At 43.3% G+C, this 25,949-nt stretch overlaps 2 long non-coding RNA genes and 1 pseudogene across 2 annotated transcripts; all 3 read right to left on the reverse strand.

The window, feature by feature from the left end:
- Window positions 1–1,766: 1,766 nt before the first annotated feature.
- Window positions 1,767–3,248, reverse strand: LOC144366112 (uncharacterized). The gene is made up of 2 exons (XR_013424973.1): window positions 2,991–3,248; window positions 1,767–2,202 (listed from the first exon to the last, which is right to left on the reverse strand). It is a non-coding gene; the product is annotated as an uncharacterized LOC144366112 (long non-coding RNA).
- A 4,259-nt stretch (window positions 3,249–7,507) lies between these two features.
- LOC144366114 (ras-related GTP-binding protein C pseudogene) lies at window positions 7,508–10,092 on the reverse strand (annotated as a pseudogene).
- An 11,527-nt stretch (window positions 10,093–21,619) lies between these two features.
- On the reverse strand, window positions 21,620–25,550 carry LOC144365862 (uncharacterized). The gene is made up of 3 exons (XR_013424594.1): window positions 25,230–25,550; window positions 23,769–23,928; window positions 21,620–22,762 (listed from the first exon to the last, which is right to left on the reverse strand). It is a non-coding gene; the product is annotated as an uncharacterized LOC144365862 (long non-coding RNA).
- Between the last annotated feature and the right edge of the window lie 399 nt (window positions 25,551–25,949).

Raw genomic sequence — 25,949 nt, forward strand, 5'->3', positions numbered from 1 at the left:
TTTTAGAAAATATGTGTGACAGCATGATTGAAGATAGGCAGGTGCACTAAGCTACTAGGTTAGTACTAGATAACATTTATCCAGATTTATCCACTAACTTGTGAAGGATATCATTTTTTTTTTTTAAACAGAGAGAGGGGAGAGAGAGAATTTTAATCTTTATTTTTTAGTTATCGGCGGACACAACATCTTTGTATGTGGTGCTAAGGATCGAACCCGGGCCGCACACATGCCAGGTGAGCGCGCTACCACTTGAGCCACATCCCCAGCCCCATGGACATCATTTTCGTATAAAATTAAACATGGAACCAGGCATGGTGGAGCACACCTGTAATCCCAGCGGCTCAGGAGGCTGAGGCAGGAGGATCTTGAGTTCAAAGCCAGCCTCAGCAACAGTGAGCCACTAGGCAACTCAGTGAGACCTTGTCTCTAAATAAAATACAAAATAGGACTGGGGATGTGGTTCAGCAGTTGAGTGCTTCTGGGTTCAATACTCGGTACCAAAGAAATAAAATCAAAATTAAATATGGTGCTAATCTCTATATTAACTTTACTACAGTTGGTGGAGCTCAGAAATCTATTGTTAGAAAATTGACCTTGGGGATCAGAAATCTAAGTTAAGAGGCTGATCTCCAATCTTGACTAGCTGTGTAACTATAGCTAAGTAATCCAACCTGTCTAAGCCTAGAATCCTCAATTATGGTGGGTGAGATGGAGTTAAACTAGATGATCTCTAAAATTCTTTTCAAATGTTCTTTATCATTTCTACCACTAGCACAGGGATTTCACTCATTCATCAAACACTAAACACTTATTGTAACTCTGGCACAGATACAGACCTGAGTTCATTTTCATTTTCCTACTGGTATATTAGAAAAATGAGTAGTTAAAATATACACTAAGCTGGGCACAGTGTCCCACGCCTGTAATCCCAGTGACTCAGGAGGCTGAGGGAGGAGGGCTGCAAATTCAAATCCAGCTTCAGCAACTTTTGAGACCCAGTCTCAAAATAAAAAATAAAAAGAACTGGGGATATGGCTTAGTAATTAAATGCCTGTGAATTCAATCCCCTGTCCAGAAAGAAAAAAAAAAAAAGCTGACTTAATAATTTAATAATGGAATAAAAAATGACGGTCTTATTTCTTTGCCTTAAAATTCATGAAATTAAGTATTTGTGGATGAGTATGAAACTCTGCATTTGATACTGCAGAGAAAATAAGAATGTTATTAATATACTAGGCGTATGAGAAATTATTGGACTTGCCACTAACATAATAATAACCTTTTATTAAAACCAATTACCAATATATGTAGGTACCATTTCTAAGTAGTATAAATAAGGCCTTTCCAAGTCAAAAAGTTATGATAAAGTCAGCTCAGGCAGAAAGAGTACCTCATCCAATTTCTAACATGAATACAGAGATGAGTAACAGTCTGTGCTGATCCATCCTTGTCAACTTTTAATCCTTCTGACTGATGAAAAGCATGAGACATCTGTTTATTTTAAGTACATCCTAGTGGCTGGCTTTCTTATTTTCACCTTTCCTTGCACAACTGTACAGAATTCATCAAATGCTTAATATGCACAGCTTCACCCAGAGGGTTTAAAAAAAAAATCCAGTTGACAACACAAGAAAATTAAACACTAGAAAGTTTAAAAATGAATAAATGACACTAAGAATAGTCAAAATCTCATATGCTTGATATGGTACACTATTAAAAATAAAATTGAAAACTATTAATAAAAAGGAAACAAGCAGAAAGAAAAGGGGAAAGGAGACAACATTTATTTAGCACGTAACAGGTGTCAGGCATTATGCTGGTAGTTTTGACTTGTTCTCAAAAACTCCATACATGAAAATATTCCCAACTAAGTGATCATCTACAGTTAAGAAAAACCCAAAATACCTCATAAACTGATTCCAATAATCCAAGTGTCTACTAAAGTAAATGTAGTGTCGATGTTAATAATCATTCTGTCTAGAATCTTTGTGTTTGGAACTAGAAAGGGTCTCGGGTCATGGAGGCAACCCATTCATCCATCCATCTTATGCACAGAGAAACTTAGACCAGACTGGATAAAAGGCTTGAGTGGGGGGCTGGGGATGTGGCTCAGGCAGTAGCGCGCTCGCCTGGCATGCGTGCGGCCCAGGTTCGATCCTCAGCACCACATACAAACAAAGATGTTGTGTCTGCCGAGAACTGAAAAATAAATATTTAAAAAAAAAAAAAAAAAAAGGCTTGAGTGGGGTTATCCTTGTTTGGAAGCAGAGTCATGATCAAATAATCTAGGCACCCATATACCATTCTGCGGGCAACTGGGGAAATTTAGTAATTCATCCTTAGCTCCTCATCAAGTTACTGAACACGGTCTATTAGCACTTTCATTATCATAATTATAAAATACCCGATTACACAAATGGCCCGTCTCCAAAGAATACTTTGCCATTTTCTATTTAATGTTTGAAAAAGCCATTGATAAGCAATAGCCTGCGTCTGAACATCTGCCTACTCCCCCGACAGCTCTCCTCATAAAAGATCCCAGATGCAAAGCGAGGGGTGTGTGCGTGTGGTCAGGTCGCTAGGGTACAGATTTCCCCAGCTAACCCCGCGCCGAAGAGCCCGGCCTGGATCTCCGGGTTCCGATCCCTACCCGAGCCGGATGGAGGATGAGTGTGCAATAACGTGGCTCCCGCGCCCTAGGTACCTCGTCTGCCTAGGCTGCGCGGGGCCGCTTCGGAACGCTACCCGGACGACCGTTACGGGCCGCCCCTCCCCCACCGCGGCCTGCGGCGAGCGGTGCGGCCGGGCCCCAGCTCCCCTCGTGAACAACACCAGGGGTCTTCTAGAGGCTGCGCGAAAAGGCCGCGCGCGGTGCCGCACAGCCGCCGCGCGCCTGGCAGGGAGCGTGGAGCCGCAGGCCCCGAGGGACAACCCCGCAGGAGGAAGCAGGAGGAGGCGGTTCGGAGACCGCGGTGCCCCGACCATACCTGGCTCCAGGTGATGAACTCGTTGGTGTGGGTTTCCTCCACAAACGTCCACAGCTTGCTGAGGAAAGCCGGCACGTTCCAACTCTGCTTCATTGTTAACCAGACGCAGGGATTCCGAATTTTACACCCGAACCCAGCAGCGGCGGTGGTGGTGCTGGCGGAGGCAACAGCGACGGCAGCTGGCTGAGGCGTTCGCGGCGGCAGCAACTGCTCCCGGAGAACGCCCACCACGCAGGCGCAGCAGCTCTCGGGCCCCGCCCCCAGCCAGCCCCGCCCCCAGCCAGCCCCCCAGCCAGCCCCGCCCCCAGCCAGCCCCGCCCCCCAGCCAGCCCCGCCCCCCAGCCAGCCCCGCCCCCAGCCAGCAACGCCCCCCAGCCAGCCCCGCCCCCCAGCCAGCCCCGCCCCCCAGCCAGCCCCGCCCCCCAGCCAGCCCCGCCCCCCAGCCAGCCCCGCCGGGCGCTCAGCTAGGCTGGGAGGCCTGGGGACCGCACGTGACAGACAAATCTCTGTGCTCCGCCCATGCGCGCTGGTCTCGCGCCCGTCCTCCGGGGAGCCAGTCCTAGGCCCCGGCCACGCCACAGAGAAAAGTGATTGGATGCTGCCGGCGTGATGGGCGGGAGTTAAAGGGGACGCTGCCTTCTCATTCGCCTTTTCTAAGGGAGGTTTCGCTGTAGCGGACCTCCAGCTTAGGAGAAGGCCCTTAGTTGTTTCTATTGGGAAGGGCATTGAATTCTCTGGCTGTGTCAGAAAGGGCTACAAAAAGCCATCAGGGGCTTTTGAGTCATAAGTTTAGCAAGCAAAGTGTAATTTGCATCTGGCTAGTGGAAGGGATAAATCACGTGAGGCAGAGGGCAGCTTTCCAATGTGATGTGTTAGGCCCAAATAGAAACTGTTAAAATAATGAACCTTATCCTTAAATTTTAATTAGGGGAAAGCGACTCCTTTAAAATATTTATCGAAAAGAGGAATTTAAACAATAACTATTTTGTAAATACGGATTACTGTAAACCGGGCACTGTAATAGGCATGCTGTTACATGTTGTTTATAATTATGCAAACATCAGTGCCTACTCTGTGCCCAGCCTAAAATGAATTAGCCTAATTCTTTTCTGGGGAGGGGGTAAGGAGAGTGAGGGGGAGTTTAGGAGGTGGAACAGAATTAAACCCAGGAGCACTTAACCACTGAGTCACATCCCCAGTCCATCATCATCATCATCATCATCATCATCATCATCATCATTATTATTATTATTATTTTGATGTAGAGTCTTCCTAAATTGCTAAGGGCCTCGCTAAATTGCAGAATTTTAATTCTCCTGCCTCAGCCTCTGGAGCTGCTAGGTTTACAGGCCTGTGCCATCAGGCCCAGCTCATTGTCTAATACTTTATATTATTTTAGTCAAATTAATTGTTCCTTCAGGTACACTGTAGGTACATTTTTATTTACCCGAAATAGTTTGGCATATGGAAAAAATTATTGTGCAAGGAAAAAGTAAGTCTGAGCTTGGGTTCAGCTTCAGGGACACTTTAATGTATGTTAAATTACACTGGTTCTGTGTCATTTGGAAGAATTCTTTAATGTATCTGCAAAGGTTTTTTCCCATTTCTTCCTTGGAGATAAGAATATATTTTCCTATAGTTTCCCTAATAATATAGCTGAAAAATTCTTTGAAAGTATGAAGAATTGTGCAAAATTAAACTTTTAGCTTTTACAATAGTCAGCAAAAAATAAGATTTGCAAATAAAGATAATTCACTGTAGAATTAGTTTCCTACCTAGGTATATGTAAAATAGTCTATTTTTTTAAATGTACATAATTTCCAATGCGCACATATTGATTGAATACTGACTTTGTGTTCAGCACTGGCTTATTCGCTGAAACAAAATCAGATGTATGAAGGGATACAAGTAATAAAGGTTTTTGATTAGCTTTTAAATATGACAAGGGCTTTACAGCTCTTATTCAATCCCCACAACCATCCAATCATTGAAGCTTCAAAGTACCTGATTCAGATTCCGATCCAATCAATTATGCAAAAATCTGATATCAACAGTGTAACCAGACTTAGTGATTAATAATTATTTTCAAGGATAAGAAGACTGAAGCCAAAGATGAACTACACAGAGGTTTCTACCTACATTCCTTTCTGGACCATGTGTTGATTTTTCTCCATTTTGGAATGGTATTTACCAGATCTAGTGCCTCTTACATCAAATGTGAGTGAAACTCAACGAACTGACATTTTTCTCCACAATCCTACAGATACCTTTCTAAAACACAAATCTGAAAACCTTATCTTCTCTTTGAAGTCATTCAGTGGCTTCCCATAATTTCCAGAACTAAGTCTAAAATTCCCCTATTTGAGCCAAGAGAAAGCTATTGTATATGCATCCAAGGCTATGATGCTTCTAGCAACCAGAAATGTCAACATCATGCTTCTATGGCAATAGCAAATATTTAAGCTTGACAAAATAATCTAATATTTGGTGCTCAGGGGAGATTTCACCATTGGATAAAAATGAAAGAAAATACCTTTATTCTTTGGTATTTTCATAACCGTTAATGCAACATCAGGAAACTAAATCTTACTTGTAACTTTTTGGGAATTGGTAGCTGAAGATATATTCTATATCTGTTTTGGACTAATTTCTTTATGCTTTATTTTTCACTAGTTCAATTAATAATTTATGGTAACTATCTCCTGTAGACTTACTCAACTGCAAGAGGAGAAAAGCAGCTACTATTTATGGAGATATTTACGGGCATTGAGATCCAGAGAATTTTGGTCATATTCCCACAGGCTCACAAATCAGCATGTTTCCGTATGGAAATATGTATGTACATATGAGAGGGTACTGGGAGCGTGCAAAATATTTCCACTTTGAAGCCTATGTCTTTCCACTATGTTGTTTAGGATTTATCTTATGATGGGCCTATTCTATGATGGATGAAACCTGGTGTCTCAAGTCTCCTGTATCTGATGTGTCTGGAATAAGTGCTTGCCATCCCCAGTCCAAAGTGGTAGCCTTCCCTTTGCTTCTCTTTCTCTTCTCAAGCCTATAACTGGGCTGCAGTTTTCTGTTTTGGTGCAGATTTGGGCCTCCAGTGTATTCCCACTTGACTTGGCTGCTCTCTTAGCTCTTACACATGGTTTGTCACAGGAAGACTGACTTTAAAAATTAAGACTATTATAATAAATACAAGAAAGTACAACAAAATGCTGCTTTTTCCAGGATAACTGTTTTGACATTTTTTAAATTATCAAAATCTGTAATAACAAATATGCTACTCCCACAAACAAACAAAAACATATTTTGGGTCTCCTGTTTTACCTAGAGCTTAATTAGGTAACTGAGTACTCCAGACCTGAGTCTTGTTTCAACCAGATAGATCATTTGGATCTTGATGCAAGGTGTTATAGGGTGATTCATGCTCCATAAAAATTCATATGTTGAAATCTTCACCCTGGTGCTTCAAAATTCTCCAGACATCCCCAAAGCCCAACTATTATGCATATTAGAACAAGTTTGACCATACTTGGAGATGAGGTCCTTCAAGGTCATATCCACCCTTCCTACTTCATTTTTATTTTTCTTGTTTTCATTTTATTTGTTCACTCTATAATTACATGCCATCTTAATCTAAAAAATGAAAATTATTTTTCTCCAATTTATTTATATCAGTAGGACATGTGGATGGATTGAATCCAATATGACTGGAAGAGCATACAATACAGACAACACACAGAGCAAGGGGTGACTATGTGAGAACATAAGGAAAAGACAGCTAGTTGGAAGCCAACAAAACGTGCCTTAGAGGAAACCAGACTTGCCAACACCTTGATCTTGGATTTTAATCTCCAGAATTGTGAGAACAGATTTGTGTTGTTTAATCCACCTAGTAACTCTAGCACACTAATATAGTAGGTGAACAATGTAGCAGCCTATTTGGCTTCCCTGCCTTGGGTTATCTGTCAGTGCTGTCCTCAGTAGAGAAGTTCGCCATACACAGCGAACACCGGATCTGCCAGTGTTCACTCCCATCTGGTCTGTAGCCAGTTTTAGCCCTGGTTCTTCCTGTTCTCTCTCTCTCTCCCTTGCACACTGTTATTACTAGAAACTTCTGTAGTTAAGACTGCTCATGTATTCTCTGCAGGAGGTTCATGATTTCAAGCTACACCAAATTCTCCAGACGTCCCCAAAGCCCAACTATTATGCATATTAGAACAAGTTTAACCAGAATATTTTATTATGACAGTTGATTTATAATGACTGGATAAATTAATACACATTTTAAATTATTATTAATATTTGTATTTAATAACAAAAAATTAGTGATTAGATATTAAAGTATTATTCTTGCCCTAGGTGAGCCAAGAATTATTTACCTTTATTAAAATTAGAATTATCTGTGTGATATTTGTCATTAATTTATTTTTATTTTTTTTGGAGTAAATACATTTATTGATACCCATTTTATATATAGTTCAATGAAATAATCTATAAATATAAAAGCATTTTCTTTTGGATATCACCATGGTCCATGTAAATACTCAACAGTCAAAATCACCTGAAGGAAGCACTCCAAGTCACACTGTTAGGTTTACAGACCTGAATATATATATTCCATTAAACAGTGGCACTTAAGTACTCAAGTGGTCCAGTGGCTTTGGGACATATGACTACCAGGCATGTGGAGTAAAAATAATGTGTAAATTTAAATCAACAGAAAGGGTATCAAACACTGACAAAAAGAAACAATTACAAATTAATATCCCAGGTGAAGTAAGTACCACAGTTGACACTTGGTGTCAGAATACTGGAGACAAGGTATGTTAAACAACACATGTGGCACGGCATGCTCTCTCCAACACCCAGTGGAGTTCACCAGTGCTTTAGAGTCATTCGTGGTCAACAAACATCAATTCTTAAAGAATCTAGATAGCTTAGAATAAAAGGTATGGGGAGGCTGACATCAAGATTAAAGAAAAGTGGACTAAATATTTCAGTGACATAATCCCCCTAGAAGGGGATTGTGGGGAAAAAATTAAACTCCTTTGTTACATTTAGCATGATCATTTATCAAACGCAGGAGGAAAAAACTCATACATCTGGTGTTCAAAACACATGTGTAAAAATTTTCTTCCGCTTCAAAGTTTTTTCCTCAATACTTCCAAGGGAATGGGTGCAGCCACTGTTGAGCCTTGCTCTCCACCTGATGCAGCACAAAATTTTCTCTCATTTCTTCAATAACAATCACAGGAATGTCTTTTGCTGCGATCAGACGATGCGTCCTCTGAGTTAGCAAGCGAGTGCATTTCAAAGCTCTTAGAGGTGCAATGTCCAAAACTGAGATCAGAGAGGCAGTGTTAGAACTTAAGCAAAGCAGGGTTTAGAGACTACTCAAACAAAAACCTAAAGGAAGCATATAAAAATTCAGTTTTTTCTATTATTTTCAGCTGGAATTGATGGCAACATTCCCTGGTATGATGAATAAATGGTGTGATCTCCAGGTCCAAAATATCCCAACTATTTAAAGTAAGACCCCAAAGAGGGGAAAGATACAATTGAGTTCTGTGGTGTCTAGAATTCCTTTTTTTGCCATTTTTTAAAAAAGAAATAGTAGCTTCAGTTGTATACCACTGGTTGAAGGGGTTTTCATCCAAATGAGAAACTCTACCCCTCGTCTCTAGTGGAACAGGCACCAGATTCCCACAAGCAGCAGCTCCCATGTCCTGCAGCACGTGGCATCTGACCCTTGAGTGAAGAGTAAGCTGGTATCGAGCTCTGATGCTGTAATTCAGACTAGATGGCATTTCGTGGCGTGCCATTGTGTGCCAATGCTTTCGGGCTAGGGGCACTGGTCTGGTGACTACAGCTCCTATGAGAAGTCACACCCACCTCAAAAACCTCATGAATAGCTTTTCGGAAACAGTGGAAGTTGTAGTCTATTAAACCTTTTCGTTCAAAGCTCTCTTCCCTAAGAATGCAGACTGGTGCCAAAAATTTAGTCACCTCTTTTAAATAAAGGACAGCTGTATTATTCAGCTTGATAATTGCCATAGATTCTTTGTCATAAGCACTTCCACTTCCATCTTCCTTTAACCCATATATACAAGACACATCAATTACAACATCAATCATGTCACAGCAAAGTTCATAAGACTGCATATCCACGGGGGAACTGTCTGTTGCAATGTAGATTTTGCTGACAACATCAAAGAGAAAAGCTTTTTCAATACCTGAATTTGATATAAAGGTATTTAATAAGTTTTCCAAGGTTGGCAGTTGTGGAATGAGTTTCTGCACCACCTTACTAAAGGCTTCAAATATTGAGTGGTCATAGATACTAGTCAAATAAAAGCTAAGATGGAGTTTTTCTAGCCCAGCATCTGCAAGGTCATCATTGGCCCTCTGATGAATGTCCCTCTGTGTTTCTATTTTGTGATCATCAGACAGACCATCAACTTTGTGAATAAAAACCTCAAAATTCATGTCTGGGTTAACTTTGTAGGTTTAGAAACAGTAATGTGAAGTCTTGTTAAAGCCTCCATGTAGTCATCCTGTGCATCAATGACATATATCAATGCTCCTGTTCCCCTGAAGATCAAAGTCAAAGGTTGGGTCAAAAAAGTCCATCTGCCCAGGAAAATCCCAAATCTGGAAATTCACAAAGGAGCTATTGGAAATGTCGTCTTTATAAATCTTGTTGGTACTTTCCAAAAAGAGAGTCTCATTGGGTGACATCTTATGGAACACCACCTTCTGGATGGAGGACTTGCCGCTGCGCCGCAGCCCCATGAGCAGAATCCTCAGCTTGGAGCTGTCAGCGCCCCCGGGGCCACAGCCGCCGCTGGACCCCGCCCCAATCCCGCCGCCCGCCGCCCGCCGCCTCCTCTTCTTCCTCCTCCACGCCACAGCCGAAGTCCTTTGGGAACGAATCCGCCGCGCCATAACTACCTGCGAGGGGCCTCTCCTCCGCCCCGTACTGCAGGGACGTGGTGCTGGACCGCCGCCGCCCGCGCCCAGACAGGCCAGGCCAGGCCGCCGCCTCCCCAGGCCGCCGCCGCCACCGCCGCCCTGTCATTAATCTAAAAAGAGTTTAATGAATATGCAATAAAAAGTCCTTGATGACCTAAGGGAAAAAAGTTTACCTGGATGTTTTAGAGGTGAAACCAATTTTTCCTCTTTGCTAGCTTCCTGCTTTTGAATTAAATAAATAATTCTATGACTTTATGTTATTTACTTTAAACTGAAACTGTACATCAGAAGATGTCACTCCTATGCTCACTCTGCAAAAGGTCCTCATTTGACTCCAAGAAACAACTTTGAATGCCCATAAGAGCGTACCTGATTTGTCTCCCCATGACCTGTACCCTCACCCCTCCAGCTTCTCTCTTACTACTCTCATTTCTGCCCAGATAGAGTGGACTCTATTGTTCTTAAACATGTCAGGAGCATATTTCCCTAGAAATTTTTTAATGACAGCTTCCTCCGTCTGGAATACTATTTGCCTATATTTCCTAGAGATAAAAATCCCCTTAGTCTTCGCTCAAATGTAATATTTTCCATAAGGCCTATCTTGATCAACCTATTCAATACTACAACTATCTCAATGTTCCATCCCACATACTCATAATTTCTTTCAAGGATAAGGATCTTTGTTTTTTCACAGATGTAAATCCCAAATTCTAGAAGTGTGCTTGGAACAGTGTAAGTGCTTAATAAACATTTGTTGGAAAATGATAAACAAAAAGAGTAGATTTTTATGTAATACATTATTTGTAAACATTATTTATAAACTCACATTAATTGTATAAATGGAGGGTTTCACTGTGACGTTTTCATAAACTCTTATACATGTTTTGATCATATCCATCCTTCCTACTTCATTTTTATTTTTCTTGTTTTCATTTTATTTGTTCACTCTATAATCATATGCCATCTTAATCTAAAAAATGAAAATTATTTTTCTCCAATTTATTTATATCAGTAGAAGGTGTAATAGGCAAAACAGTACATACTTGAAGTTTGGTAAACATAGATTTAAATCTTAACTTTATCACTATTAGCAAAAATGTACAAAACCCTCTAAGATTGTTGTAAAATTCTAAATAAATTTATTTTCAAATTTATTGTGAGTAAATGTATAGGAAATTGTAGATGTCAAATAAATGTTCTCTGATACTACTGAATAATGTTGAAATAGTAAAATGCTGTGTTTATTTGAGCATGTTTGCTCAGATGTCTCCTGAGCTTATTTATAATGTTCACTTTCCATTAGCTAGTGGGTAATTACATCTCATGCTATTCACTTTTTCATTTTTAAGATATGTATGACATTCTTTCACTGTCCATTAGCTGACCTCAATTTTATTGGTTCCATGGACACATCAAATGAGTATCCAGTATTTGATGGTCCCTTCCAAGAAAAATATGAGCTAGTGAAGGCACAACATGAAGACATACAAAATAATTGGAGAAATATTAAATATTATCTAGGTAAAATTGAATTTGAGTACAGTGAAATGAAAGATCAGAGTGGATTGGAGAGATTAGAAAACTCTTCATGGAAAGAACAGAGTATTTGAATGGATACCAAATAACCAACAATGGCATCAACAAGAAGAAGCATCTTTATAGTATTTAATATGCTCCAGGAACAGTTACAAATCCTCTGTCTTTATTAACTTGCTTAATTTCATTATACCCCTCTGAATTAGTACAATTTCAATTTTTTATAAATGATAAAAGAAGCAGAGTGAAGATTGGTAATTGCAGTTTTCAATCTTCCTCTTCAAGTCTACAGAAGGGTAAAAGAGGTTTACCAAGAGACAGAGTGTGTTATGAATATTGTAGGGAAGGAATCTATTGTAGGGAAGGAATCTTTATTGTCTGACAAGGTACACAATTTTCAGATACTCTTTCATATTTATCTCTCGCTTCAGCACAATTATTTCTTCCTGCCTCAGTGTTATTCATCTTGACCTCTGCGTTTATATTTACTGATCTTTTACCATTCTCCAAGATCCGTCACAAAGCTTATTTCCTTATAAACATTTTTCATGACATATCCCAAGAAAAATTATTGTATTTTTTATGGTACTCATAATACATTTTTATGGATACTTATTTTTATTTCTTTCTTATATTATGAGCGATAGAAAAAATAAATAACGACTTTTTAATTTTGATCTTCCTTTAAGACTATTCCCCAAACATAGTTGCTGACATTTATCCTCTGATGTTCTTTCTTTTTCCTTTTTCTTTCTTTTTCTCTCATCTTCTTCCTCTTTCTTTCTTCTTTCCTTTTCCTTGAGACAGGGTCTTGCTGTGTTGTCCAGGCTGCTTTTGAACTCTTGGGCTCAAGTCCTTCTCCTGCCTCAGATTCCTGAACAAATGCCTGGCACCCTGTGCCGCAGTCTTGCTGGGCACAAATCAAGAGCCACTGAAGCAGGAACAAACTTTATTTCTGAACTCCACCAGCACACTCCACACACGCTCCCCCACATGGCTCCTCCAGGAACCACCAACCGGAAATCCCTCCTCCGGCACTTCCCCAACCAATGGGAACTCTCCAGGAATCCCCGCTAGAGCTCAACTGGAACTCAAGGGGAAGTCCGTGGGAGAACTCGCTGGGTCACCTCTCAACCACTACTTCTAGCAAAAATGCCATGTGTCAATATGTAAAGCAATGGAAGGGTAACTGATGTGATTCTGCAAGCTGTATAAGGGGTAAAATGGGAGTGCATAACCCACTTGAATCAAAATGTGAAATATGATATATCAAGAACTATGTAATGGAGGGGTAAGACAAGATAATACAAATGGAAGAAATGATTTACAGTAGAAGGGGTAGAGAGAGAAAAGGGGAGGGGAGGGGAGGGGAGAGGAGGGAAGGGGGGATAGTAGAGAATAGGACTGACTGCAGAATACATCAGACACTAGAAAGGCAATATGTCAATCAATGGAAGGGTAACTGATGTGATACAGCAATCTGTATACGGGGTAAAGTTGGGAGTTCATAACCCGCTTGAATCATCTGTGAAATATGATGTATTAAGAACTGTGTAAGGTTTTGAACGACCAACAATAAAAAAATAAATAAATAAATAAATAAACAAAACAACAACAACAAAAAAAAAAAAATGCCATGCATCATCCCGACTTGGCTGTGGCCCTCAACAACCCTGCATGGCTCCTCCTCTTGTTTCCTTTTTTTATTTCACTTTATTTTTTCAGTACTGGGGGTTGAAGGCAGGGGTGCTTTATTATGGAGGATCCATGTCCCCAGCCCTTTTTTGTATTTTATTTAGAGACAGGGTCTCACTGACTTGTTTAGGGCCTCACTAAATTGCTGAGGCTGGCTTCAAAGTAGTGATCTTCCTGCCTCAGCCTTCTGAGCCACTGGGATTATAGGTGTGTGCCACCACACCTGGCTCAATTTATTATTTTGAAAAATCCAAAACGTATAGACAATTTGCAAGAATAGTTTAAGATATACTTTGCCTAGGCCCCTCAATTATTAATATTTTGCCATGGCTTGTTATCTGTGTGTGTACTTCTTTTGCTAAAGCATTTGGAAGTCAATTATAGATTCCATGGTAATTCAGCCCTGAACACCCTAGCATACACGCCCCAAGGGTAAGAACATTCTCTCATATAGCCACAATGCCATTATCTGTCCTAAGAAAATTAACATTTATTCAATAACATCCTCTAACTTACAGTCTCTATTTGAGTTTCCCCATTGTTCACAGAAAAGTGTTAGGAGGGAAGTTTCTCTTTTTGCAGTTCTGGGAATGGAACCTTGGCTTTGCACAGGATAGGCAAGTGCCCTACCACTAAGTCACATCGCCACCCTTTATATTTTGAGACAGGGTCCCAGTTACTTGCTGAGGCTGGCCTCAAACTTTCCTCCTGCCCTAGCCTCCCTAGTAGCTGAGATTGCAAGCATGCACCACAGCATGTGGCTTGTGAGGGAAGTTTTCTTTTTTGTGTGAGGAAACTTTTCTAATGGAAATATCAGATTCTTTATTGGGAGTGGTGTTTCCATGAGTACAATTACCAAAACTGAGAATTAGACACAGGGTGTCTTTCATTTTATATATATATCTCTTAGCTCAATAATATTGTTATTAAAGATTCTTTTTCTAATATTTTTTTTAGTTGTAGTTGGACACAATATCTTTATTCTATTTATTTTTATGTAGTGCTGGGGATTGAACCCAGGGCCTTGTGCATGCAAGATAAACACTCTACCAACTGAGCTATATTCCCAGCCCCCTATTTTTAAAATTTTTTTTCTAATTTCTTTTTTTTTTTAAAGAGAGAGTGAGAGAGGAGAGAGAGAGAGATAGAGAGAGAATTTTTTTTTAATATTTATTTTTTAGTTCTCGGTGGACACAACATCTTTGTTGGTATGTGGTGCTGAGGATCGAACCCTGGGCCGCACGCATGCCAGGCGAGCGCACTACCGCTTGAGCCACATCCCCAGCCCCCTATTTTTAAAATTTTGACACAAGGTCTCATTAAGTTGCCTGGGGTCTTCCTAAATTGCTAAAGCTGGCCTCAAACTTGAGATCCTCCTGCCTCAGCCTCCCAACTCACTGAGATTACAGGTGTGCACCACCATATCCGGAATGACATTAACTTTAAAAAATATATATTTTTAGTTGTTGTTGGACACAATACCTTTATTTTATTCACTTATTTTTATGTGGTGCTGAGGATTCAACCCGGTGCCTCACACACCACACACGCTAGGCAAGCGCTCTAACACTGAGCCATAGCCTCAGCCCCCATGACACTGATTTTTGAAAAAAGGGGAAAAAGTGAAGCTAGCTCTTCCCGAACGTCCCACATTCTGGGTTTATCTGCTCTCTCATGACTGCATTTGGGCCACATGCGTTTTACAAGAACGCTGCAGAGGTACTGGGGGTCCTTCTTTGTCACCTTAGGAGTCAAACGGAGCCCGTCTGTCCCACTACCGGCCAGGTGTGCCTTCTGTGATCCTTGCTACAAACTCTGGGCTGGTGGTTCAAGACATCCATCATTCTTGTCGGTGGGGAATGGCATTTAGAAACCCCAAATTTGGTGCTACATGTGCTCATTGCTACTGGGCTGACAATGGTTCTTAAGGCCTTTTACTGAAAGAACTTGGAAATCCACATTTTATTTAATTAAACCTTGATTTGACAATTCCTATCCAACATCATGTTACCTTCTCCCCTCCCTACATTCCATATTGATATGTCCCTTCACACACATTTGTTCCCATTAGATTTAACATTTGTTCTACCTTACAAGGTATATAAAAGACTTTCAGAATCATAATACAAGAAGCCAGGCATGGAAAAGCATGCCTATAATCCCAATGACATGGGAGGCTGAGGCAGGAGGATTGCAAATTCAATGCTAGCCTCAGCAACTTAGGGAGACCATATCTCTAAAAAAAAAAAGTTTAAAAAAAGAATAGGAAATTATAATACAAATACTTCTACAAGAGATGGGTTGAGTAAAGTTCAAGATACCTGTGCACTTATTTTGTCTTGAGAATTGATTCCATGGAGGATTTATACTGGAGCACTATGCTCAAACTTAGACTAATTCTTTATGTGGGAATGTTATCAATGTATATTTATTTTTGGGAGAGGGAATCAGGGATCGAACTCAGGAGCACTCAACCATGAAGTCACATCCCCAGCCCTTTTTTGAGTTTTTAAATTTAGAGACAGGGTCTCACTGAGTTGCTTATTGGTTGCTGAGGCTGGCTTTGAACTAGCGATCCTCCTGCCTCAGCCTCCCGAGCTGCTGGGATTACAGGCAGGTGTCACTGCATCCAGCTCTTCATCTATTTTTAATATTTTAAAAAATGTTTATTTACATGGTTCAAAAGTAAAAACTATTTGAATAAGCATACATAGAGAAATCTGCAGGCTGGGATGAGGCTCAGTGGCAGAGTGTTTGCCTCGAATGGCCAATACCCTGGGTCCCATCCCCAGCACAGTAATAAACCAAAAAGCACCCCCAAACCACAACTCTGGTTTTCAGAAATTTGCAAATTGCCTGAGAAAGGGCCTCATTGTATTGCCCAGGTTGGTCCCAAACTCCTGGGCTTAAGTAATCCTCCTGCCTCAGCCTCCCTAATAGCTAGTACTACAGGTGTAGCACTGGGTGAGGCTCTGGTTTGTTCATTTGGTGGACTTCGAAATGGATCCCTGGGTGTCCCATATGCTAGACAAGTGCCCTACCACTGAACTACATCCCCTTTTCACTTTTTTTTTCTGATACCAGGGATTGAAGCCAGGGGTGCTTATTTTATTTAGAGACAGGGTCTCCCTGAGTTGCCTAGGGTTTCACTGAGTTGCTGAGGCAAGCCTCAAACTCTGGATCCTCCTGCCTCAGCCTCCCAAGCCACTGGGATTACAGATGTGTTCCACTGTGCTCAGCACCATTTCACTTTCTAAAATGAGGCTACTAGAAAATTTTTAACTCCATGTACGACTGACACTGTATTTCTATTGGACAGCACTACTATGGAGGCTTGGTCAATTTCAAGGTCAAGTTTTTGGTCATTCCATCATTTCTTCTGGACTGGAATACTTCCATAAAGGCAAACATTTCTTTTTTTTTCTACCTTTTTTTTTTTTTTTGAGAGAGAGAGAGAGAGAGAGAGAGAGAGAGAGAATTTTAATATTTATTTCTTAGTTTTCGGCGGACACAACATCTTTGTTTGTATGTGGTGCTGAGGATCGAACCCCGGGCCGCACGCATGCCAGGCGAGTGCACTACCGCTTGAGCCACATCCCCAGCCCGCAAACATTTCTTTTCCTATAACAAAGGAAGGACAAATGCAATCTTGCCTGCATGCCAGGTTTCACATGGTGACATGCTCCTCCCCCATATTCTCTGAAGGGGCTCAAGGAGTTTGCTATCTTGCATACCATTGTGACCTCATGGAATTAAGCATACATAATGTTTATATTTATGTCTATTATCCACATCAATGTGCCCACAGGACTATATTGATCCGGTGGTTTTTTTTTCAAAATTGGCTCCTGAGATTTTTAGATATGACCGACCCCTGGCTTATTGTATATAGTGACACTTTCCTCCAGTTCTCCTGTGCCAAAGTGGAATCAACCATTTCTCAGAGACCTGCAGTTGTTAATGGGAAAGGGTATTTAGAAACCACAGTCTGGGGACGAGTGGCGCTCATTTCTATCAGTCACTGTTTTTAGGATTTTTCAGTGCAAACAAACTTTTCTAAGAAACAGGATATCACAGCCAGGTGTACCCCTGTAATCCCAGCAGCTCTGGAGGCTGAGGCAGGAGGATTTAGAGTTCAAAGCCAGCCTCAGCAAAAGCGAGGTGCTAAGTAACTCAGGGAGACCCTGTCACTAAATAAAATACAAAATAGGGCTGGGGATGGGGCTCAGGGATTAAATGCCCCTGGGTTCAATTTCTGGTCCCCCCCCCAAAAAAAAACCCCAGTATATCACAAATTCAGTGATATTCTTTTTGGAGCTTTTGTGGTGCTAGGGACGGAAGCCAGGACCTCACACATGCTAGGAAGTGCTCAACCACTGAGCCCCACCCTCTGTTCTCATAATGCTATTTCTAATTTCAACTATGACATAATTTTTTATCTCATCAATCCTGTATTTCCATCTCCTTTCTTCCACATTGAAAATCCCAGTGGTCAATACCAACATTTCTTTTTTCTTTATCTCACAACAGGATAGACTCAGAATAACAATACTGACACCATCACTAAGGATAGGATTACTGAAAACACTTTAAAATATTTTACACTTCTTTCTGTCCTTAGGGTAAATCCACAAGAGATTATACAATCGATTTTTTTTTTGTCTTAAAGTCACTCAAAATAGTTCTCTGTGTGATTGTGCTACCAACTGGATGCATGGGTTTATTTTTGTTTTGCTTTATTTTTTAATTATATATTTTTTTGTATCAAGGACACTTAACCACTGAGCCATATCTCCAGCCTCCTTTTATGTTTAGAGATAGGGCCTTGCTAAGTTGCTAAGTCTGGCTTGGAACTTGCCATCCTCCTGCCTCAGCCTCCCCAGCCCTTGTTCTTTTTTTGTGAGGATGGAACCCACAGTCTCACTCGTGCTAGGCAGGTGCTCTACTACTGGGCTACACCCCTAGCCCCTCATTTTGCTTCTTGACTTACAGGAATTGCTTCTGATTTATAATTCTGTAAATACTGAAATCAAATCTATACTCTGGGAACACTTGAAGAAGCAGAGCTTCGGTCCCAGTTCTTTCCCAGGGGTGACCATTTTTTAAGTCTTTGTGAACACTCATTTTAAAAAATAAAGCCGAATCGGGCATGGTGGGGCATGCCTGTAATCCCAGCAGCTCAGGAGGCTGAGGCAGGACGGTTTCAAGTTCAAAGCCAGCCTCAGCAACAGAAAGGCCCTAAGCAACTCAGTGAGACCCTGTTTTGTTCCTGAGTTCAATCCCTAGTACCCTCCCCCAAAATAATTTTTAAAAATAAAGCAGATAGATGTATATGCTTTAAACTGAGGATTTTCCTTCTTTTTTTTTTCATTTAATGATAATATGCTGGAGTCTACTGGACTAACTCCTCGATTCTCCTGATAGTTGCATAGTAACTATCAGGAGAATTGGTAATTCTTGGTAATTCCAGCAGTGCCCGAATACTGGAGACGTGGGTGTGCTCCCTCTTGCTATTAAAACTATTAGACCAATTTTGACAAAACAGGAAAACATGGCTGAGAGGGTAAGCAGTTTGTCCAAGTTCACCCAGATGAGAAGCATATTAATGAGATTTGATTTGACTAGAGGAGGAGAAAACCTCAAAAGAACAGTAGTTTTAATATAATAGTTTATTTCTCTTAATAACATAGGCCAGGTGGGTGGCACAGTGGCTCTGGTTCAGGGACCTGGGATTCTTCACATTTCTTGTTCTGGAGCACTAGATGTCATAACCTCCTGCCCCAAGGTGGCTGCTTTAGCTGCAGCTGTCACAACAGCATCCTACCCAGGAGGAAAAAGAACAAGACAAAGGGCATAACCTTGATCTTTGGCGACTCCTGCAGAAATTGAAAGGGCTACTTTTGTTGTCTATCCCTAGGGAAGACAGACCCAAAGTAGGGTCCTCTCCAGAGGGCATGCTCTGTACTTATTCTGTTTTGGGTTCTACTGTGTTAGTCATCACATGTCACCCATGGCATGTCCCCTCCAACCCGGGTGAGGTGCATGACCTTGGGTCACCTTCTTGGACTGGGGTCACTGCTTCAGTATAGGGAGCGCCACCCCAAGAAGACCGGGTCCGTGTGTGTGACCCCTCCACTGCTATGAATTGCGCTTCCTTCTACCCCAGACCTTGCTCCGCCCCGATGACGTCATCGGTGGGGTCCAAGGAGTCTTCGGCACTTGTGCTTCCAACCATCTCGTAGGTTCTGATGGCCAGTGTTGGTTCTAACTGTCCGCTCTTCCATCTGGTGAAGCGCAAGTTCGGAGGTCTCCTACGCCAAGAGGTCATTATGTCCCCCACGGCCCTGAAGCCCGGGGCGCTCCACCCTTCTCTTGGCTTCATGAACCCAATGGCGTCCACCCAAGATGGAATCCCCAGTGGGCCTGGGGATTCTCCCTTTGCCTCAAGCCCAAAGGCAAAAAGGTAAATGCCACCGAGTGGTCACTATTTTAAACACTTGAAGCTCCCAGGGAGCCCCTGGTGGCCTACAGGTGGCTGCGGCTCACCGAGTCCACTTTTGTTGAAATCTTCTCTGCAGGTCCATGTCGCTGAGCTGAGTATCTGCTTTTGGAGGTGGTTTCCTAGGAAATAAAAATCCAGCCAACTATTAGCAAGAGAGGGCAAGGGGGCTGGCAGAGGAAGGAGGAGAACCTCATTTCTAGAACGCTCGGATGTTTACAATCAGAAAAACGGGGAGAGCCAAACAGTTGTATTTGCTGCCCTTTTGTGTTGTGTTTGAGGTCCATTATAAATTTTGTTTGGTACCACGTCTTCCAAAAGAAGTGTGTGTGTGTGTGTGTGTGTGTGTGTGTGTGAGAGAGAGAGAGAGAGAGAGAGAGAGAGCGCACGCTGTCTGCCATTCCCCATGGAGCTCTCTGACCACACCACATTGGCTGTCCCCTCACCAGCCTTCCCCATCCCCCTGTGCACTTCAGGATTCCACTCACACAGTGTGCCCATGGCCTCTCCAGTGACCCAGTTGTCCCTTTCTGCCTCAGAGTTCTCTGGGATCTGAGCAGGATGGGAAGGCATTTAGGACATTTGGGACATCAATATGATGCAACAACTGACGTCATGATGTTTATCAAGTTTGTGGAAGGGCTAAAGGAACCAGTCAAGGAAAACTCTGGAATCCTAGCACTGGTGATGGGGCCTGTGTCTCACTGAATGCATGGCCCAGCAGCCACCGAACCAGGAAGGGGCCTCCACCCCATGTAGCCCTCCCAAGGGAACATGGCTGGAGAACCTAGCTGCAAGGGAAGCAAGTAGTTCCAGCCTTTAGACCCTGCGATAAAGGACAGGTGTTGAAGAGATGTGGTATGAAATCAAGGGCCAAGTGACAGTGCCCAGAGCAGATTCTTCAACTTCACTTGAGGCCAGGCAAGCTAAGGGCCACACAACCAAAGGAAGCCGGAAGGGAGAGTGGCCAGCAAATATGGGGGTTCATGAGAAACCCAGCTCCCCTGAAGATCAAGGGCTGGCCATTGTTTTGGTCAGAAAAGACCTGATGAGAATAATTTCAAAAAGAGAGTTTATTTGGGGCTCACAGTTTCAGAGGTCTCAGTCCATAGACAGCAGGCTCCACTCCTCAGGGCTGGAGGTGAGGCAGGACATCATGGAGGAAGAGTGTGGCAGAGGGAAGCAGCTCATGTTGATGATCAGGAAGCAGAGAGACTCCACTCTCCAGGTACAAAATATAGACCCCCAAAGCCACACCCCTAATGCCATCTCCTCCAGCCATACCCCACCTGCCTCCAGTCACCACTCAGTTCATGCCATGAGGAGATTTATCCTCCTGTAAACCTTCTTGCATTGTCTCAAACACAAACTTTTGGGAGATATAACAGCCATGATGCGGGACTGCTGCAGGCCAAGGTCAAATGCAATGCAAGAGCCTGCCAAGGCATCAAAGGAGATGAACGGGAAGAGAAGAACCAAGGACAAAGATTGATATCTAAGAACTGCACTCCTGGAATAGGACTCTGAATCCTACTCTGAAGGCGATTCCTCTGAAATCTTGTAGTCCAATTTTCTTTTCTTTTTTTTTTTTTTTTTTTTTTTTTGGTGCTAGGGATTGAACCTAGTGGTGTTCAACCACTGAACCACATCCCCGGCCCTTTTTGTTTTGAGAACAGGGTCTCACTAAATTGCTTATGGCCTCAGTAAGTTGCTGAGGCTGGTCTCAAACTTGAGATCCTCCTGCCTCAGCCTCCTGAGTCACTGGGATTACAGGCTTGTGGCTTCCACTTTGGTTTATGGGAGACTATAAGTGGTTCAAAAGTTATTCATAGAGAAATGATCATCAACCTGTTACCGACAACCACCACCACCCTTTAAAAATACATAGGACGCAAGATACTACCGTTTTCTTCTTTCCTCAACAGTTTTATTGCCTTTTAAGAAAATTTTTGTAAAATATAAATACAAAGGCAGAGAATTTACTTACAAAGTTAAAACACAGATTTCAAACATAAACACACAATCCAGAAAATTTTAGTTTTATGTACATCTTCAAGCAACCTCAACATATTATGTTAGTTTCCAATATTTTACAGAGTACAGAAAAAAATAGCTCAAAGTCTTCTTTAAATAAGAGCATAAAATGTTTAAACATATAAACAATCCAGTTTGATGCGTGAAAACTAATTTCACAGCTTTTAAATTAGGATATAAAAGTTTCATACAATTAGTTGTCGTGTGTGGATATGGTTTGGGTTTATATTACACACTACTGGATCTCATCCAGTAGCATTTACCTGGCCCAAGCAGGTGCTCTGTAAACAAAACATAAATGGTACAACTCCACCAAGTGCCTTCACCCAATGCGCCCCTGCAAACCAACCACACAGTCCTGACCACACGTGACACAGTTACCCATCGCGTCACCAGAGCTTTGTATGAAATGAAATCAAAGTGTGAGCTCCTTGACAGTTTTTTTTTTCTCCTTAAAAAAGAACAGAAAACAAACAAATGTTCCAAGTAAAAACATACATATCTCAAAGCACTGGAAAGTAAAGAAACGTTATAACAACTTTGTAAAAACCGACTTAAAAGATTAAAAAGAAAAGAACAGGTTTCTAAGTCCTTCTGACTGAAGTAATTTCTCTTATATAAAGAAGAGATATTTTCATATGTAATAGTGTCCTTTCTTTACAGAAATAGTCATATTATGACACATATGCACAAGGGTTGACACTATGACATACTGTACATGGGGTGCCTGCGCGCTCACCAGTAGTCCTGGGGTGCCGTGTCGCTGGGGTGCAGCCACTCCACGGATGAGCCCAGCAGCATCTGCAGCTCACTGGTGAACTCTACCAGATCCAGCAGCTCCTTGCTTTCGGGGTTGAAGGCTTCCAGGTCTTTGGAGCAAGAGAACAAGAGGCTCGCAGAAACCTGCCGGAAGAACTCTGCCTCGGCGATCGTGACGACTTCCACATTGGGAAAATTGCAGCGGAATATTCGGGAGGACATTTTCAACTTCTTGAGCAAGTCGGAAAGCAGCAGCCAGTTCCGTGGCCTGCAAAAGAGCAAGACGAGCGGGTGAGTTTCTGGGGAGGCTGAGGCAGGAGGATGGCAAGTTGGAGGCCAGACTCTGTGATTTACTGAGGCCCTAAGCAACTCAGCGAGACCCTGTCTCTAAAGAAACATCAACTTAAGAAGGTTCAGGGCTTCCACTGCTGATGGAAATTAACTGGCTGAGTCCTGCTCATCCAGCTGATCGCCCACTGTCCCTGTTACTGGGGGAAGCAAGTCCGCGTCCCAACCTCTTTGTCGTCTCCCCAGACTCTCACCAACAGAGCATGACAAACACAGTAGGCCCACATCCCACCCTCTATCCCTCAATCTTTCTGGAGTGACATTTTAAGAAGGTGTTACATTCCTTATGTACACCCTGCCACACTTTCCGATTTCCGTCACTGTTTGTGATGGCATACATGTTCACAGCTTTAGAGTCTGAGAACCACCTTACTCATGAAGCACCTTTGGTAGCATGAAGGCACAGCAGCCTGACTTGGACACCCCAAGACACTAACTACCCAGATCACAGGGGCCAGACTGGATCTAACCAAATCTGAGGATCAAGATTCCCCAGTGTCACATATCCTTAGGTGAGAAGGTAGTATGTCACTGAAGGCCATCAGACCTCAAATGACTGGGAGGGCCCAATGGTGACCTGTTGGAGCCTGAAGAAGGTGGTGCCTACCAGGAACCCCTTTCCAAAGTGTTCAGTGACTCAAGTATCCAGAATGCTGACTCTTCTGTGAAATTCTAGCTACTGACTTCAATGCCCCTTGGTCTCGCGAGGGTGACTCGAACCTTCTTCAACTGAGAGCTATCTGTATTCTGCTGCGCCATCCTGGTCAGCTTAATCAAGCGGAGGCGTGCTCTTTGTGGAAGAGGCTGATGGCAGTATCTGAGGTCCATGGACATTTGAGAACTCACCCACCCACCCGTGTGCTTACAGGGGGCCTCTCCCCCACCCCCGCCACCCGCATGTGGCCCCAGCCGAGAGCCATGCTCACCCCTGAGCAACGGACACTTGGATGTTGTAGCACGGCAAGAGGGGGCTTTCTGAAAACTCAAATTCAAACACGTCGCTGTAGGGGTCGTCGTCGTCGTCATCCTGGTCTTCAGGACCCGGGGGGTTTGCTCAAACATCATATCCGCTTTCATCATCGGGTTCTAATATGGGGCAAGAGGGGGGGGGAGTCGGTTAAACCAGAACGAGGGGGGGTCCTAAATAACAAGATTCTCTCCGGCTGGGCCCTGCTTCTGCTGCCTACCGCACCCCACCCCCCCGGCCCACAGACTGGTCCCCACCAACCCATCCCCTTTCCAGGGACCGCAGGAGAACCAAGGACAGAGGCACGATGACATTCAGACTAGGCCCGTGCCACTTCCTCCCAAGTAGTCTTATTTAGTAACAGGCACACTGGGCACAGGGGTGCCACAGGCTGCTGGGCCTCCTGGGTGTAATATCTCACCCAGGAGGGGAGTAAGGTGAGCAAGGTCGTTGCTTTTGCAGAAGGGGAGGCTGAGGCACAGGGACAGGCCCAAAGCCCTGCAAGTAATTACTGTCATTTTGACACTTGACCTCACTCCCAGGCCTAAGGAGGTTGTCAAGCCTAAAATAAAAGTCTTCTCAATGAACTGCAATTGCGATTCGCCAGGTAAAGGAAACTGGCTGGGATTAAGAGAAAACAACCCAATCTTCACACAGGCCAAGGCACAAGCCATTGCTATAGCATCCAGTGGGGGCGGGGCGGGACTCCACCACGTCCAGTGTCCAGTGCACAGACACTGTTCTGAAAGCCTGGCTCGGGCCACACACTGACCAATGATGTGCAGGGCTGGGTGAGGTGTGTCCTCGGGAGGGTACAGAGCTCCCCCACTGCCCCCAGCCATGCCCCATTCTGAGGGAATGCCAACTGCCAAGTGCAGAAGACCAGAAGCTTCTGTGTGGCTCCTTTGTCCGGGAACCCCATTGCCCTGCCTCCAGGCGGGGCCCTAAGGTGCTGGAGCCAGGAAGACGCTTGAGCTGACTCAGACCTGGGTCTCTGACCAATAAACTGAGGTCAAGGACAGGGCGAGGGCCAGGGCCTGGGATGTGGGTGGTGAGGCAGGTCCTGTGGAACCGGTGGAGGGAGGGCAGTTGGCTCTGTGTCTTAGGACTTCCAGCTCACAGATATTTTTAAGTAGTGATTTCAGAGACGGTGATAAGCAGCCCAGGGTCTTAAAGGCCACAACCCTGACCATTCACACAGATCTTGACTTTTTTTGGGGGGGGGGGGGCAGCGCTCTGGTCCATGGGAGCGATGCAGCCCTGGCCAGGAGTGGGCCAGAATTCAAATAGGCCAGAAAGGTCTGTTTGATTCAATTCGAGAATTCAATTCCCTCTGTGGTTCTTCCCAAGGTTTCCAGGTACCCTGAGAGCCATTGTCTTGGCCCTGCTGGGCCAGGCCAAGGCAAGACACACTACTGACCTGGTTCCATCCTGGGCACTGCAGTTGACATCAGCGCTATATTCAAGGAGGTGTCCCACGATGTTGAGCCATCCTCGAGCACAAGCTTCCTGCAGGGCACAGTAACCTGCGTTGTCACGGTGATTCACATCACAAATCTTGTTCTCCAGGCAGTACAAGACCACTTCCTGTGGGGCGGAGATGGGAGACACCACTGGATCACCACAGTGACCTCACCAGGGGAGACTGTTTTGCAGTATTCGAAGACTCACACCCCAGGGCCCCAGAACCCACGACGGCTTGGCCAGTTCAGGGATGGTGTCATCCAGGGCTCTGTAGCCACTGACTTTGAGACCTGGCTAGGAGCCAATGATGCTTCAACTTTTTCAGTCTCCATTTCCTCCTCTGGAGGAGCCCACACCCAGGGCAGTGAGAGGGTATAAGCAGACTCACAAAAATTCTTAGCCTAAGCAAGGCCTGGGTTTCTACTGCACTACAGAGTTCTTTCTTTCTTTTGGTACCGGGAATTGAATCCAGGGATGCTTGACCACTGAGCCACATCCCCAAGCCTTTTTTTTTTTTCCAGAGTAGAAATTAGAAGTTTATTAAAGGACAGCAGAAAAGACTTCTCCTGGAGGAAGAAGGGGACCCAAGAGGTGGAATCCCCCAAGCCTTTTTTTTTTTTTTAAATTGAGAGACAGGACCTCACTGAGTTGCTTAGGGCCTTGCTAAGTTGCTGAG

This window comes from Ictidomys tridecemlineatus, chromosome 8, assembly GCF_052094955.1.
Source record: "Ictidomys tridecemlineatus isolate mIctTri1 chromosome 8, mIctTri1.hap1, whole genome shotgun sequence".
NCBI lineage: Eukaryota > Metazoa > Chordata > Mammalia > Rodentia > Sciuridae > Ictidomys > Ictidomys tridecemlineatus.